The sequence below is a fragment of the Rhinoderma darwinii genome, chromosome 5 (genome assembly GCF_050947455.1).
Source record: "Rhinoderma darwinii isolate aRhiDar2 chromosome 5, aRhiDar2.hap1, whole genome shotgun sequence".
In the NCBI taxonomy this organism is placed as follows: Eukaryota; Metazoa; Chordata; class Amphibia; order Anura; family Rhinodermatidae; genus Rhinoderma; species Rhinoderma darwinii.
In genome coordinates, this window is record NC_134691.1 from 41,846,067 (window position 1) to 41,859,821 (window position 13,755).

The window sequence follows — 13,755 nt, forward strand, 5'->3', positions numbered from 1 at the left end:
GCCACGAAGTGTCAGACCACATAAAGTTACAGAGTGGGTTCGCCGAGTGCTAAGGTGCATAGTGCATAAAAGCTCCAAACCTTCTTTGACATTAACATCCACACAAAAACTGTGGCCCGGGAGCTTCATGTCATGGCTTTCCACGGCCGAGCAGCTGCATGTAAGACTTACATCACCAAGCACAATGCCAAGCATCGGATGGAGGGTTGTAAAGCCGCTGCCACTGGACTTTGGAGCAGTGGAAACATGTTCTGTGGAGGGATGAATCACGCTACCCTATCTGGCGGTCTGATGGACGAGTCTGGGTTTGGTGAATGTCAGGAGAATGTTACCTGCCTGACTACATTGTGCCAACTATAAAGTTTAGTGGAGGAGACATAATGCTATGAGGTGTTTATCAGGGGTTGGCCTAGGCCCCTTAGTTCCAGTGAAGGGAAATCTTAATACTTCAGCATAACAAGACATTTTGGACAATTGTATTGCAACTTTGTGGGAACAGTTTGGGGTTCGGCCCTTTTCTGTTCCAGCATGACTGTGCCCCAGTGCCCAAAATCCATAAAGACATGGTTGGTTGGTTGGTTGGGTGAGTTTGGTGTGGAAGAACTTGACTGGCCGCACAGAGCCCTGACCTCAACCCATCCAACAACTTTGGGATGAACTAGAACAGAGATTGTGAGCGAGGCCCCCTCCCCCAACATCAGTGTCTGACCTCACAAACACTCTTCTGGATGAATGGGAAACAATTCCCACAGACATGCTAGAAAATCTTGTAGAAAGCCTTCCCAGAAGAGTAGAAGATGTTTTAGCTACAAAGCTCCAACTCCATATTAATACCTATAGATTTAGAATAGGATGTCATAAAAACTCCTGTAGGTGTAATGTGTAGGTGTCCCAATACTTTTGTCCATACAGTGTTTGTGGTTGTACTTTAGATGCTTTATTAAAATTATATGCTCCATCAGATATAGAACATCACAGACTTCCCAAATTCCATGTACAGAAACTCAGAGAGTGTTGGCTCTGTCTCCTAGGATCCCACTGCATTATAAGAAAATCCCCAATAGAGGGGGATATACAGTATATATACATCACCAACAGAGCAACAAAATATTTCTGCCCTGGTTCGTATGAAAACAATACATTTGATCTAATCAATGCAAAAAGGACAATTCAGATGTACCAAAAATCAGGTGCGCCAATCGGGGCAATACATTATATAATTGTCAACAAGAAGGGTTTCATATAAATAATGCGTGATATTTGATATAACAAATACATTTAAACATATTGCATCATCAGGTGAAGTGTAAGCGCATATAAAGATTCTATATAAATGATAAAACATTGTATATATGTATATGACAACAAATGCACAAAGAAATATATACGATATAGACAACGAAATAGATATATCTGTAGTCTAATTAATCCAATGTAAGAACTAAAGAAAAAATGAATATCTTAGGTCCTGCAGACACCCAATACACCCGACGTGCGTTTCGCCAACGGCTTCGACTGGAGTGGCTGTTGACTTACCAAACCAGGAATTAAAATCCAATCCCACCAATCATAAATCATTATACAAAATGAAAAATAAGCTCCAGCTGGACAGACCTTCCCTTGTTTTTCAGAGCAACAATACTTCATTATTTGAATGCCCGCCGGCACATGCATACTATATTCCAGCCATGTTATGTGAAAGAGCATCCTCTACATCAGAGCGTGCTTGTCATAATGATGTATGAAGCATCCGTAGACGCCGGCGCCAAATTCAGGGAGTGGCCCTTGAGCGGCAGTATCACAAGGCTTTATTAGTGTGGTGTATAGAATAAACACTTCCTTAGATCTTGTGCTCAAGGGCAACTCCCTGAATTTTGCATTTGCATTACAGCAGGACACCCAGGAAGAGACAAGGGGGAGGTTGCAAAGGGCGGTAGACTGTGGGATAACAATTGCGGTTGCAGGGCGTGCTACTGTGCCCATAGGGGAAAGGGGCCTGCAGGAGGTCCACCTCAGATCCCCTCAGGCTGCCACATCAGGCCCTGTGACAATAGTATGTGCCGTGGTGCATTACAAGGTCCTAACGCCGGGCAGGGTCAGGACGTTGTATGGGATGCAGCATATGATGAGGGGAATGGGTGCTGTGTCACATATAACATCCTGATGCTGCCCGGAGTCAGGACTTGAATGCACCATGGCTTAATGTGACAGCCTGATGGGATCCAGGACGGGCCCCTTGCTGACAAGAGGGGTGGAGTAAATTATTTTTATTATGTCCGATCTGGGGGTGGGTCCGATCCGGGAGGGTATAGAGACCAGCAGGGGGTGGCTCTTTCTTGTTACACCCCTGGCGCTAGATGTTGTGAGAAGAGCACAGTTCTGCTTTATTTTGCAAGAGCAGGCAAACATTTGAAAGCCAACATTACACGACTTAAAGGGATCCTGTCACCAGCATTTTAGCTATAAAGCCAGCAATACCTGGTGAAAGTGGGTGAAAAATCATTGTCATCTAAGCTATAAATATGTTCTAAGTGAGCTCTGTAGCTTTAGTATTCCGTTTTTCAGTGGTCCCACGTCGTATGCAAATGAGCAGAAAAGAGTCAAATCTCCATCTGAAAAGAGTCAGATTTTCATTCCTCCAGCATCTCAGAGTGGACTCCACCTCCTTCTTTTTGATTTAATAGCTCCTTAGCCAGTCAGGGCCGGACAGGTGGTGGCAGTGGGCGTGGTTAAGAAGCTGCATCCCAGAGGGAAAAATAATTACCATAAAAGGCGGGAAAAGTTTAAACGACTATATTTACTGACAGAGGAGGACTTCAGGAAAGAAGAGAACAGGAACGCACTCTGGACAGCTGCGGCCATTGAGGGGTCAGGTGAGTTTAACAGGTAAGATGTTGATGACAGGATCCCTTTAAAGGGGTTGTCCAGTTTTGTAGAATTTGTAGAAAAGTAAATTATACAGTTTTCTGATATACATGTATTAGAAATTCTGCAAAAAATTCTTATAGTGCATGAGGCCCCTGTCACAGTAGAATGGTATAGCCCACAGATTTGTCCTGTGAAACACATCCACATACTAAGGCCTCATGCACACGACCGTATTTTTTCCCACCCGTAAATACTGGCATAAATACGGGTCCGGTGTCACACGTATTCCACCCGTTTTGCACCAGTATTTACGAACCCGTGCCCATAAATATGGGTCCGGTGTCACACGTATTCCACCCGTATTTACGAGCACGTTTTTGGCGGCAAAATAGCACTGCACTAATCGGCAGCCCCTTCTCTCTATCAGTGCAGGATAGAGAGAAGGGACAGCCTTTTCTGTAATAAAAGTTAAAGAAATTCATACTTACCCGGCCGTTGTCTTGGTGACGCGTCCCTCTCTTCACATCCAGCCCGACATCCCTGGATGACGCGGCAGTCCATGTGACCGCTGCAGCCTGTGATTGACCTGTGATTGGCTGCAGCGGTCACATGGCCTGAAACGTCATCCAGGACGTAGGGCCGGATGTCGAGAGGGACGCGTCACTAAGGCAACGGGCGGGAGACCTGACTGGAGGAAGCAGGAAGTTGTCGGTAAGTATGAACGTCTTTTATTTTTATTTTTTACAGGTTTATACTGATCGGTAGTCACTGTCCAGGGTGCTGAAAGAGTTACTGCCGATCAGTTAACTCTTTCAGCTCCCTGGACAGTGACTATTTACTGACGTCGCTTAGCAACGCTGCCGTAATGACGGGTGCACACATGTAGCCACCCGTCATTACGAGAGCTCCATAGACTTCTATGGACTGTCCGTGCCGTTATTACGGCCTAAAATAGGACATGTTCTATCTTTTTCAACGGCACGGGCACCTTCCCGTGAGAAAACGGGAAGGCACCCGTCGCCAATAGAAGTCTATGAGCCCGTTATTACGGGTCGTAATTACGACCCGTAATAACGGGAGTTTTTACGGTCGTGTGCATGAGGCCTAACTGAATATGACTAAACATGGCGTCCATATATGAACAGTTATTGCTGGAGCTTCCTGACGCAGCAGATGCCGCCCTGCCCACCAACACAGCGGCCCTATCCCCCGCGACTGTAAGACCTTGACTAGCCTAAGTAGAGTCATGCGCTGATTAACCATTTTACCTTTTATTCCCCTTCTTTCGCCCCCTTCCCAATAAAGACACGTGACAACCGAGGTTGGATGTGAAATGGCCACAGCAGCCGTTTATTTATTTAACATTAATTAAATGCAATTTAATCCGAAACATTCGGATAACTCTTTTAGGAATTCGACCAGAGAATTCCTACTATAATTCACATGACCCAACATGGGTCAGTTAACACTAAACAGAGCAGGGGAAGTCCTTGAAGCCATTTTTTCCGATTTCCTTTAAATTAGCCATCTGCAAACCACCACCAACTATTTACCTCCAGCCGTAAACCAGCTCGGAGGCACCGCTCACCCTTGCAGATGGCTCCAACCACCAGAAGACCACTTCAAAGGGATAACACCCTATGAAGTCTTCAAATGATCTACCATTTTTGGGGGACACATACCCCCGATGCGACCCCCCCACCATTTTGTACTGACCAACCTCAAGGACTCCCCCCGCCACAGCGAAACAGGCCTTGACCACCTTAAGCCTGTGAGTCCCTCCAAACCACCACCGCCCTCTCAATTCCTTCTGCTAAAGCCAGGCTCCACAAATCAATTCCAACCTCGGTCAAATGTACTCCATCACTCCTCCAATAATTACCGACTCCTGACTCCAAGTCCCTGTGTCGAACACAAATGCCCCCGTTCCTGGCAACAAAACGTGAAACCGCCCAGTTTACCTTAATGCGGGCTTTGTTAACCCTCTCGACAGATCTTGCTAAACGCCAAAACTTCCTCGGAACTATGTCCGACCACACAATAACTAAGCGCGGATAAGATGCCCATAAACACAATAGATCGTGTTTTATATCCCGCACTAACTCACGAAACGGGCGCACCCCCAGATCATTCCCCCCCACATGTAATACCAGAACCTCCGGAACCCTATCTAACCGAGACTATGTCTGAAACTCTGCCAGTACCCGGCTCCACAACATACCTCGGAATCCCAGCCAGTGTAAAACCGCATCGTGCCGCGGAATGCGAAGCTGGCGGCCGTTTGGGCGAACGTCCGCCCGCAATGCCCCCCAGTGCACAAAAGAATGTCCTAAAATCCACACTAAGCAAGGGCGATGATCTGAAAAGAAAGAACAAACACCTCACATGTCAAACAATCAAAGCCACATTACCCACTCACAACAAATGAGGGCGCACATAAGTCCGAAACCTGTTGGACTCCCACCGGCCGATGCGACGAACACCCTCATCTAGAATATGCCTCATCTAGAATATGCAGTCCAGTTCTGGGCTCCAGTTCATAGAAAGGATGCCCTGGAGTTGGAAAAAATACAAAGAAGAGCAACGAAGCTAATAAGGGGCATGGAGAATCTAAGTTATGAGGAAAGATTAAAAGAACTAAACCTATTTAGCCTTGAGAAAAGACGACTAAGGGGGGACATGATTAGCTTATATAAATATATGAATGGCACATACAAAAAATATGGTGAAATCCTGTTCCATGTAAAACCCCCTCAAAAACAAGGGGGCACTCCCTCCGTCTGGAAAAAGAAAGGTTCAACCTGCAGAGGCGACAAGCTTTACTGTGAGAACTGTGAATTTATGGAATAGCCTACTGCAGGAGCTGGTCACAGCAGGGACAGTAGATGGCTTTTAAAAAAGGCTTAGATAATTTCCTAGAACAAAAAAAATATTAGCTCCTATGTATAGAAATTTTTTACTTCCCCTTTCCCATCCCACTTCCCCTTTCCCATCCCTTGGTTGAACTTGATGGACATGTGTCTTTTTTCAACCGTACAAACTATGTAACTATGTAACCCCCAACGCCCAGCTTCAGTAGCAGCGCCGATCCTGAACGAGTGAGACGAGTAATACTCCTGACCCACGCCAACTGCAGCCAAGCATTTTTTAAATACCGCACCAAATTGATACCTGGACAAAAATGAGCCATTCTCATGACGGAGCAATGGCGACTCAGGCACCCCATCCTGTGGCTTAAAAGCCACCATACAAGTAACTGGACACATCGGCGACCCCGGGAGGGCAAACAACACTATCCGCTTACCCCGACCCACTTGATCAGTCTTGGACCGCCGCAAGAACAACTCGAGTCTATCCCCATATAGACCCACATCCGCCTGCCGCAATCCCCCAGCCCTCCCCAATTCTGAGTGCTCCAAAAATGCGAGGGAAAAGGCCAAATGAAACAACACTACCTCATAAGGCGACTTACAAACAGCCCCCAGCGATGCGCCCAACGACCCAAGGAGGGAAAATGAAACGGGTCGCCTCTGATCTGCTTCAGCCCTGCCGCGACGCAAACCTTTCAAAGCTTGCCTTACTAAAAAATGCTTGGACACATCCTGGAAATTAATTTAAATCCAAACGCCAAACCAGCGACAAAACGATTCACTTTTGCCAGGGAAAACCCCACCTCCCCAGCATCCCCCAACCAGTACAACAATGCCACCAACCTGTCTTGCTCCGTGCTGACGTTACCCAACACTCTTACCGACTCCTCCCACTGCTGCCAACACGCCAAATAAGCGCTCCAAGTCGCGCTAGCCAACGACCTTTCAATCAACCGTCCCACGGGATCGAAATCAGATCCCAGAGATGTTCCGGGCAAGCCAAACCGAACAGCTCCGCTCCCGGTGCCAATTGACGAAAACGATCCCACTGCGAGCGAGAAAGAGCATCAGCAATACAATTGGAAACCCCAGGTACATGCACCGCAACCACCCACGTGTTTAAAGACAAGCACACCAAAACTAAGTGACGCAACAACTGAACCACCGGTGGAGAAGATGCTGATAAGTTGTTAATTGCTAACACCACCCCGATGTTATCGCAGTGGACACAAACCTTTTTATCCCTGAGCCTGTCCCCCCAAATGTTCACCGCCACCATGATGGGGAACAGCTCGAGCAGGGCCAGATTTCGCGTAAGACCACTGGTCACCCAGCTGTCCGGCCAGTTCCCCGCACACCATTGACCTCCTGCATACGCGCCAAAACCACCAGACCCTGCCGCGTCAGTAAACAGCTCCAACTCGCCCATCTCCTGTACCTGTGACATCCACAACGATCTACCATTATACTGCCCGAGGAACGCGTCCCAGACCTGCAGATCCGCCCTGTGATCCCAACCAATCCTCACAAAATGATGGGACGCCCGGATACCGGCCGTCGCTGACGCCAATCTCCTACTAAAAATTCTACCCACTGGCATAATTCTACAGGCAAAGTTCAACTTTCCCAGCAGCAACTGAAGATCACGCAAAGTGATCTCCTTCAATTGGCAAGCCCGCCTCACCTCCTGCCGCAATGGCAATAATTTATCCTCAGGAAGCCTGCACTCCATTGCAACTGAATCAATTTGGATCCCTAAAAAACAGATGGTAGAGACCGGGTACTCCGTTTTTTCAGGCGCCAGAGGGATTCCGAAATCCGTCACAACCCTCTGCAAGGAATACAATAAGTTACCGCAAACTGGGGAACCGCTAGGGCCGACGCACAAAAAATCATCAAGATAATGTACTAATTAATCCACCCCCGCTATACCCTTCGTCACCCATTCCACAAAACTACTAAACGCCTCAAAGTATGCGCAAGAAAGGGAGCACCCCATTGGAAGACACCTATCGACATAAAACCCCCCGTTCCAGAAGCAACCCAACAGCCGTTGGCTTTCTGGATGTACCGGCAGCAAGCAAAAAGCTGCCTCAATGTCAGTCTTTGCCAACAACGCCCCGGGCCCAGCCTCCCGCACTAACGCCACCGCTTTGTCAAATGACGTGTAAACAACCGAGCATAAGTCGTGATCTATCCCATCATTCACCGACGCTCCCCTGGGAAAAGACAAATGCTGGATCAAACGGAATTTGGCACAACTCCCAAGGGGGATACCACTAGATTCTCAATCGGCGGCTCGGCAAAAGGCCCAGCCATCCGGCCCAAAGACACTTCTTTCAAAAGCTTTCCTGAAACGACCGCCGAGTGCAGATAAGCCGACTTAAGGTTGCGTCGTGTAACCGGAACCTCATATGGAGGGGGGGGGGATAACAAAACCAAACAAAAACCCCTCATAAATGAACTTGGCCGCAACTCTATCCTGATATTCACTTAGCTACGGGGCCATCCCTTCCACCCTCACCGGCGACCGCCCCTTGACCAACTGAAGAGGACTGAGGGCCTGACCGCCTACCTTTCCGCATACATTTTGCGGCCCCGTGCGAGGAGCCGTTGCACTCTGAACAGACATGTTTAAATTTACACGTGGCCCCGAACTTACACTGGCCATCATTGAATTGCCAGCAGAACCCAAGTTTTGACCCGGAACCCTGTCCAGACTGACTAGACTGACCCCCTTGGTAAACGCTCCCGGCACCGTAACACGTAACCACAGCGCAATATCCTTTTGATCCCACTGGATCGCCGGCCGGACCGCCTTCCGCTGGCGAAATTGCTCATCGTACCGCAACCACGCCTGACCCCCTTACGCCCGATAGGCCTCCCCGATGGCATCAATATAACAAAACAACGCCAAGCAATTTTCCGGCGCCTTTTCCCCGATCACGCTCGCCAAAATAGCGAAAGCTTGCGACCAATTGACGAACGTCTGCAGGATAAGCCTATACCGCCGACTTTCCTCCTCCTCTTTCTTACTCTCATCCCGCTTGCCCTTATCCAAATTGAATTTCGCAAGCGGCAGAAGAGAAAATATTTCCACGTACTCATCCTTCCAAATCCGTTCACGGACCTCCTGCTTAAGGTGAGCCCCTAAAGGGCCCTCAAAAGAGACGTAAACCTCGCCCCGAGCATGATCATCAAGCCGAATCCTATCCCCATCCTTCTGCGCCTCGGTTTGGACAGACACTGCTACAGCTTCTTTTGCCACCCCCGGGACATCCCCAACCATGGAACACGAGGACCTTCCCAGACCACGACCGGGGACCCCGCCGGAAATACAGGCGCCGCTGCCCTATCTAAGCGCCCGACTTGCTCGCGCAAACAACCCACTAAATCCGCTAAGCCATCGTGCTGGCAACGCCACTACCGACAGCCGCTACCTCCCCGCTCGCTGCCCCACCCCCAACACCCGACATGAAAATTGCTGGATACGGTAACGTAGGAGTTACACACTCACCAGGCTGCCCAGGCGCTGTATTCCCGCCAGCCGGAAAATTCTGACCGCGTTGCGACTCATCCAGCTCTCCATCTTCCAAATCCTCTCTCGCCGCCAACTGGTACTCGCACCGATATCTCCGACACGGGGATCCCGGTAAGCTAGCAGATGGGCCGACAACCTGCCGCCCGACTGCAGGGACCCAGACTTCCGACCGGACCTGTTGCCTCCCCGTCGTCGCTGATCTTGGCGTCCTCACCGATGCTCTCGAGGAAGCCTGCCCCCTGGCCGGAACATCACCATGCGGGGCGGCCGTATACTGCACTCCGAACACTGCGTCTGAAGGCAGGGGCGTGACAGGGAGCCCGGCCTGCGACTCCCTGTTAACCGCCGAGCCCCGTCGCGGCTGGTGACTCCTGCCAGGACGCAGGCCCTGGGAGGAGGCGCCCGTCCCAGCAACCTGGCCTGCAGCGTCCTTAGAAGGGCTCCCCCTGCGAATCCTGGCCTGCGGGGCCACGTCTGGACTCAGACGCTCTGGTGGGCCGGACCTCCGGGAGCAGCGGGGTGACCTAGCCTGAGCAACCGCCGCTCCCGCCGAAGCCCTCTGCTTTATCATAGCAGGGGCAGGAATTAACAGCTCTCCCCACACCGCCATATCACCAGCGTCTGAGAGGGGGGCGGGGGAGGGGAGCGCATCAGTGCGAACTGCTGACACAGAAGACGGGCCCGTCTGAGGGATCCGGGCCAGCGCCGCAACAATCTCCTCCAGCCAGCCCGGATCATGGTAAGCAGCTGCTGCCCGCAGCTGATCGAGCAGCAGGACCAGAGACGCCATTGCAGGTAAGCGGAGCAACTTAAGCTAACTAATCTTTACTTGTTGTTCCTCCCGCTGCTTCCGGCCCAATGCCGAAAACAGCGGGAGGAGCAGATACCACACCCCGGCTCCTCCCCTCTCTCCCTCTTCCCTCTCCCTGCCTCACCTAACCTTCTTCACTCCTATTGGCTGACGACCCTCCCTCCTATGGCAGTCATGGAGGCTTCCCGTTAAGCCCTCCGTGCTGCCGTCCAGCCTCTTCTTTACAGCCGGAGTCCCCCAGGTGCCATCTCTGCCCAGGGAAGCTACATGCCTGGAGCGTCCCTGGGATAGCCCTTTTCACATAAGTGGCCAGTTACGTCCCTAGAGCTACCCCAGGGAAGCTCTAGTGACATAGCTTCTCCAGACAGAGATAGCAGCCGAGGACTCTGGCAGCTTTAAAGTTCTTGCTGCCACAGGGGATATAGGGCTGCCTTGCGTGTGCTGTCTGAAGTCCATGGCCAGAGTTCTTCCGATGCTCTGTCTTGGGACTCCAGCATTGTAATGCTCCTGACATCCATATAAAGAAAGACGTCAGAAGCTTCCCCGGCCACATCATTTTGGGGAGCGCTGTGGCCGGGGGGTTTGTGCGATGTATCCCACTGTATGCCTATATAGTGGGATACGTCACAACCTTGGTTTGAAGGTACACATCAGAATTTCTTTGCACGTATACCTCAAACGTACACTGCAAACACAGTGTAAACAGAGCCTCACATGAATGCCAGTGGTCACATGATGTGTATGAAGGTGGCGGGTCACATGACTGACGCCATCTTTAGTCCATTCAATTATCCTATGGATGCATTACTATGGACTAATCTGTGGACTCTTCTAGATTTCAATGCGTCAACCACTTGATATATTCATGCTGCTGGTTAGCAAACAAGACGGCAAAAAAAATATTATTTATTAGGGAGTACAAGTGACTCAATAATTCCAGTTAAAGAGCTCCCCTTTAAGTAAAGCGTGTCTGAAAAAAATCAACAATAACTCATATGTAGAAATCAAATGGTAGCTAATGCTAAATAAAAAATAGTAACAAAATAGGGCGCACACGTAGGGTTTCTTATTAAAACATTCTCTAGAAAAAGAAATCACTACAGTCCAGATCTTAAATAAACCACCCACGATGACTGTGACTTGTGTCCCCAATTCTCTATAACCTCACACACCAGAATATACTCTGACAATGTTTTTTTGAAGGTTTGCTCATCCCCAGCCTGTCTATTTGCTATGTTACCGCCTGCTTTTTGAGTATCTGCACTGTGTTTCGGAAATGTGTTAACTGTACAAAGAAAATCTGTGTGGGCAATGGAAAGTCTAGCTGTAAAAAGGTAAATGAGTATAACATTGATGGGAATATTTTACTCAATGATAGAAGAGCAAATAAAAACTCTATCACAGTACCACCGTCATACAAAATAAATCAAATCCAAAGAAAAAGAGTGGGGGTGTGGCTACCTCTCCAATAAACGGTATAGAGATGGAGGTAGCCACGAATTGGAAAACGGGAGTCACCGTAACCCCATTCTTCTTATTGGTGAGGGTCCCAAAGATGGGGCACAGACCTATCAGACATTTATGAAATATCCTGTGAATATGCCATAAATGCTTAAGATAGAAATACCCCTTTAAGGGATAATTTCTTCCTTTGTTTTAATTTTGGTCTCAAGCATTGCCCACAGCCATTAGCAATTGACCTGATGTCACCATTTTACAAGAGATCTTGATCCCCTCGGACCCTGCCTAACCATAACCCAAACTCCAACTGGGTAAACCCCTGCTCACTATAACGGGTAGCTAATTCTATCGAGCACTCAGTTATATAGAGAATCCAACTGATCTGTCTTGGTTTGCCTTCAAAGACCCATTCCCATCAGACTACCACAGCACTGTATGACCCAACATGCAAAATGAGTCACTTTCTAAAAAGAGTGCGGCTGGGCAGGCAAAACTTGCCAAGCTCCAATCTAAACTAAAACCCCTTCCAAGTAGCTCGCCTTTTAACCCTTTCCTTGCAACTCCTGCCTCCATTCATATGTACTAACCCCTTGCTGCCTTCCCCTGCCAGCACTGCCCTACCTATTTCTATGCTGCTCCTGCTGTTACTTTGTCGTGCCACCCTCCTTTACTAAATCTGCAAATTGTTACAGGACTTACTTTACAGACCAAAAAATGGAGGAGTTGCCTATAGAAAACAAGTAAATTCCAGGTTTCATTTTCCAGCCTTCTTTTGAAAAACTAAGAGCGGGATTGTAAGCTAATGGCAACAATTTCAGTTACTGCTTGAACTGGGTTTCATACTTGAGGCCTAATGTTCTTTGGAGCCTTTATGCAAGTTTGACATAATATACTTAGAATATTGCATAGACCTACTGTTAGTTTGGGAAAAGGTATGAAGTTTGTGGAAACTGCACCTTGTGTCAATTCTTTAATTCTACAACAGTGTTTGTGAATCCCGGCAATGGTGAAGAATTTAGGCTTAAAGAGGCTCTGTCACCAGATTTTGCAGCCCCTATCTGCTATTGCAGCAGATAGGCGCTGCAATGTAGATTACAGTAACGTTTTTATTTTTAAAAAACGAGCATTTTTGGCCAAGTTATGACCATTTTTGTAGTTATGCAAATGAGGCTTGCAAAAGTCCAAGTGGGTGTGTTTAAAAGTAAAAGTACAACTGGGCGTGTATTATGTGCGTACATCGGGGCGTTTTTAATACTTTTACTAGCTGGGCGCTCTGACAAGAAGTATCATCCACTTCTCTTCAGAACGCCCAGCTTCTGGCAGTGCAGATCTGTGACGTCACTCACAGGTCCTGCATCGTGTCGGACACATCGGCACCAGAGGCTTCAGTTGATTCTGCAGCAGCATCGGCGTTTGCAGGTAAGTCGATGTAGCTACTTACCTGCAAACGCCGATGCTGCTGCAGAATCATCTGTAGCCTCTGGTGCCGATGTGTCCCCGCTCGTCTGACACGATGCAGGACCTGTGAGTGACGACACAGCGTGATCTCTCGAGAACACGCTGTGTCTGCACTGCCAGAAGCTGGGCGTTCTGAAGAGAAGTGGATGATACTTCTCGTCAGAACGCCCAGCTAGTAAAAGTAGTAAAAACGCCCCGATGTACGCACATAATACACGCCCACTTGGACTTTTACTTTTAAACACACCCACTTGGACTTTTGCAAGCCTCATTTGCATAACTACAAAAATGGTCATAACTTGGCCAAAAATGCTCGTTTATTTAAAAATAAAAACGTTACTGTAATCTACATTGCAGCGCCTATCTGCTGCAATAGCAGATAGGGGTTGCAAAATCTGGTGACAGAGCCTCTTTAAGAGATACATTAACTGCAGAACTAAAATGGTCATTTATGCTATCACTTGTCCGTGTCGAAAGGTATATGTGGGCCAAACAACACAGGAGTTACACAAAAGTATCCAAAAACATGTTTCCACTATTGCACTGGCACAGCGGGATATAAAAATGGACAAAACACTAAGATCAGTGGCACTTCATTTTCTCAAATGCCACAATGGGAGATCCAAAGGCATGAAGGTTGTAGGTTTGGAAAAATCTACCACTGGCATACAAGGAGGTGACCCATGCAATAGCCCCCTGCGTCTGGAATCAAAGTGGATCTATTTGTTAAATTCGGTGACATCATA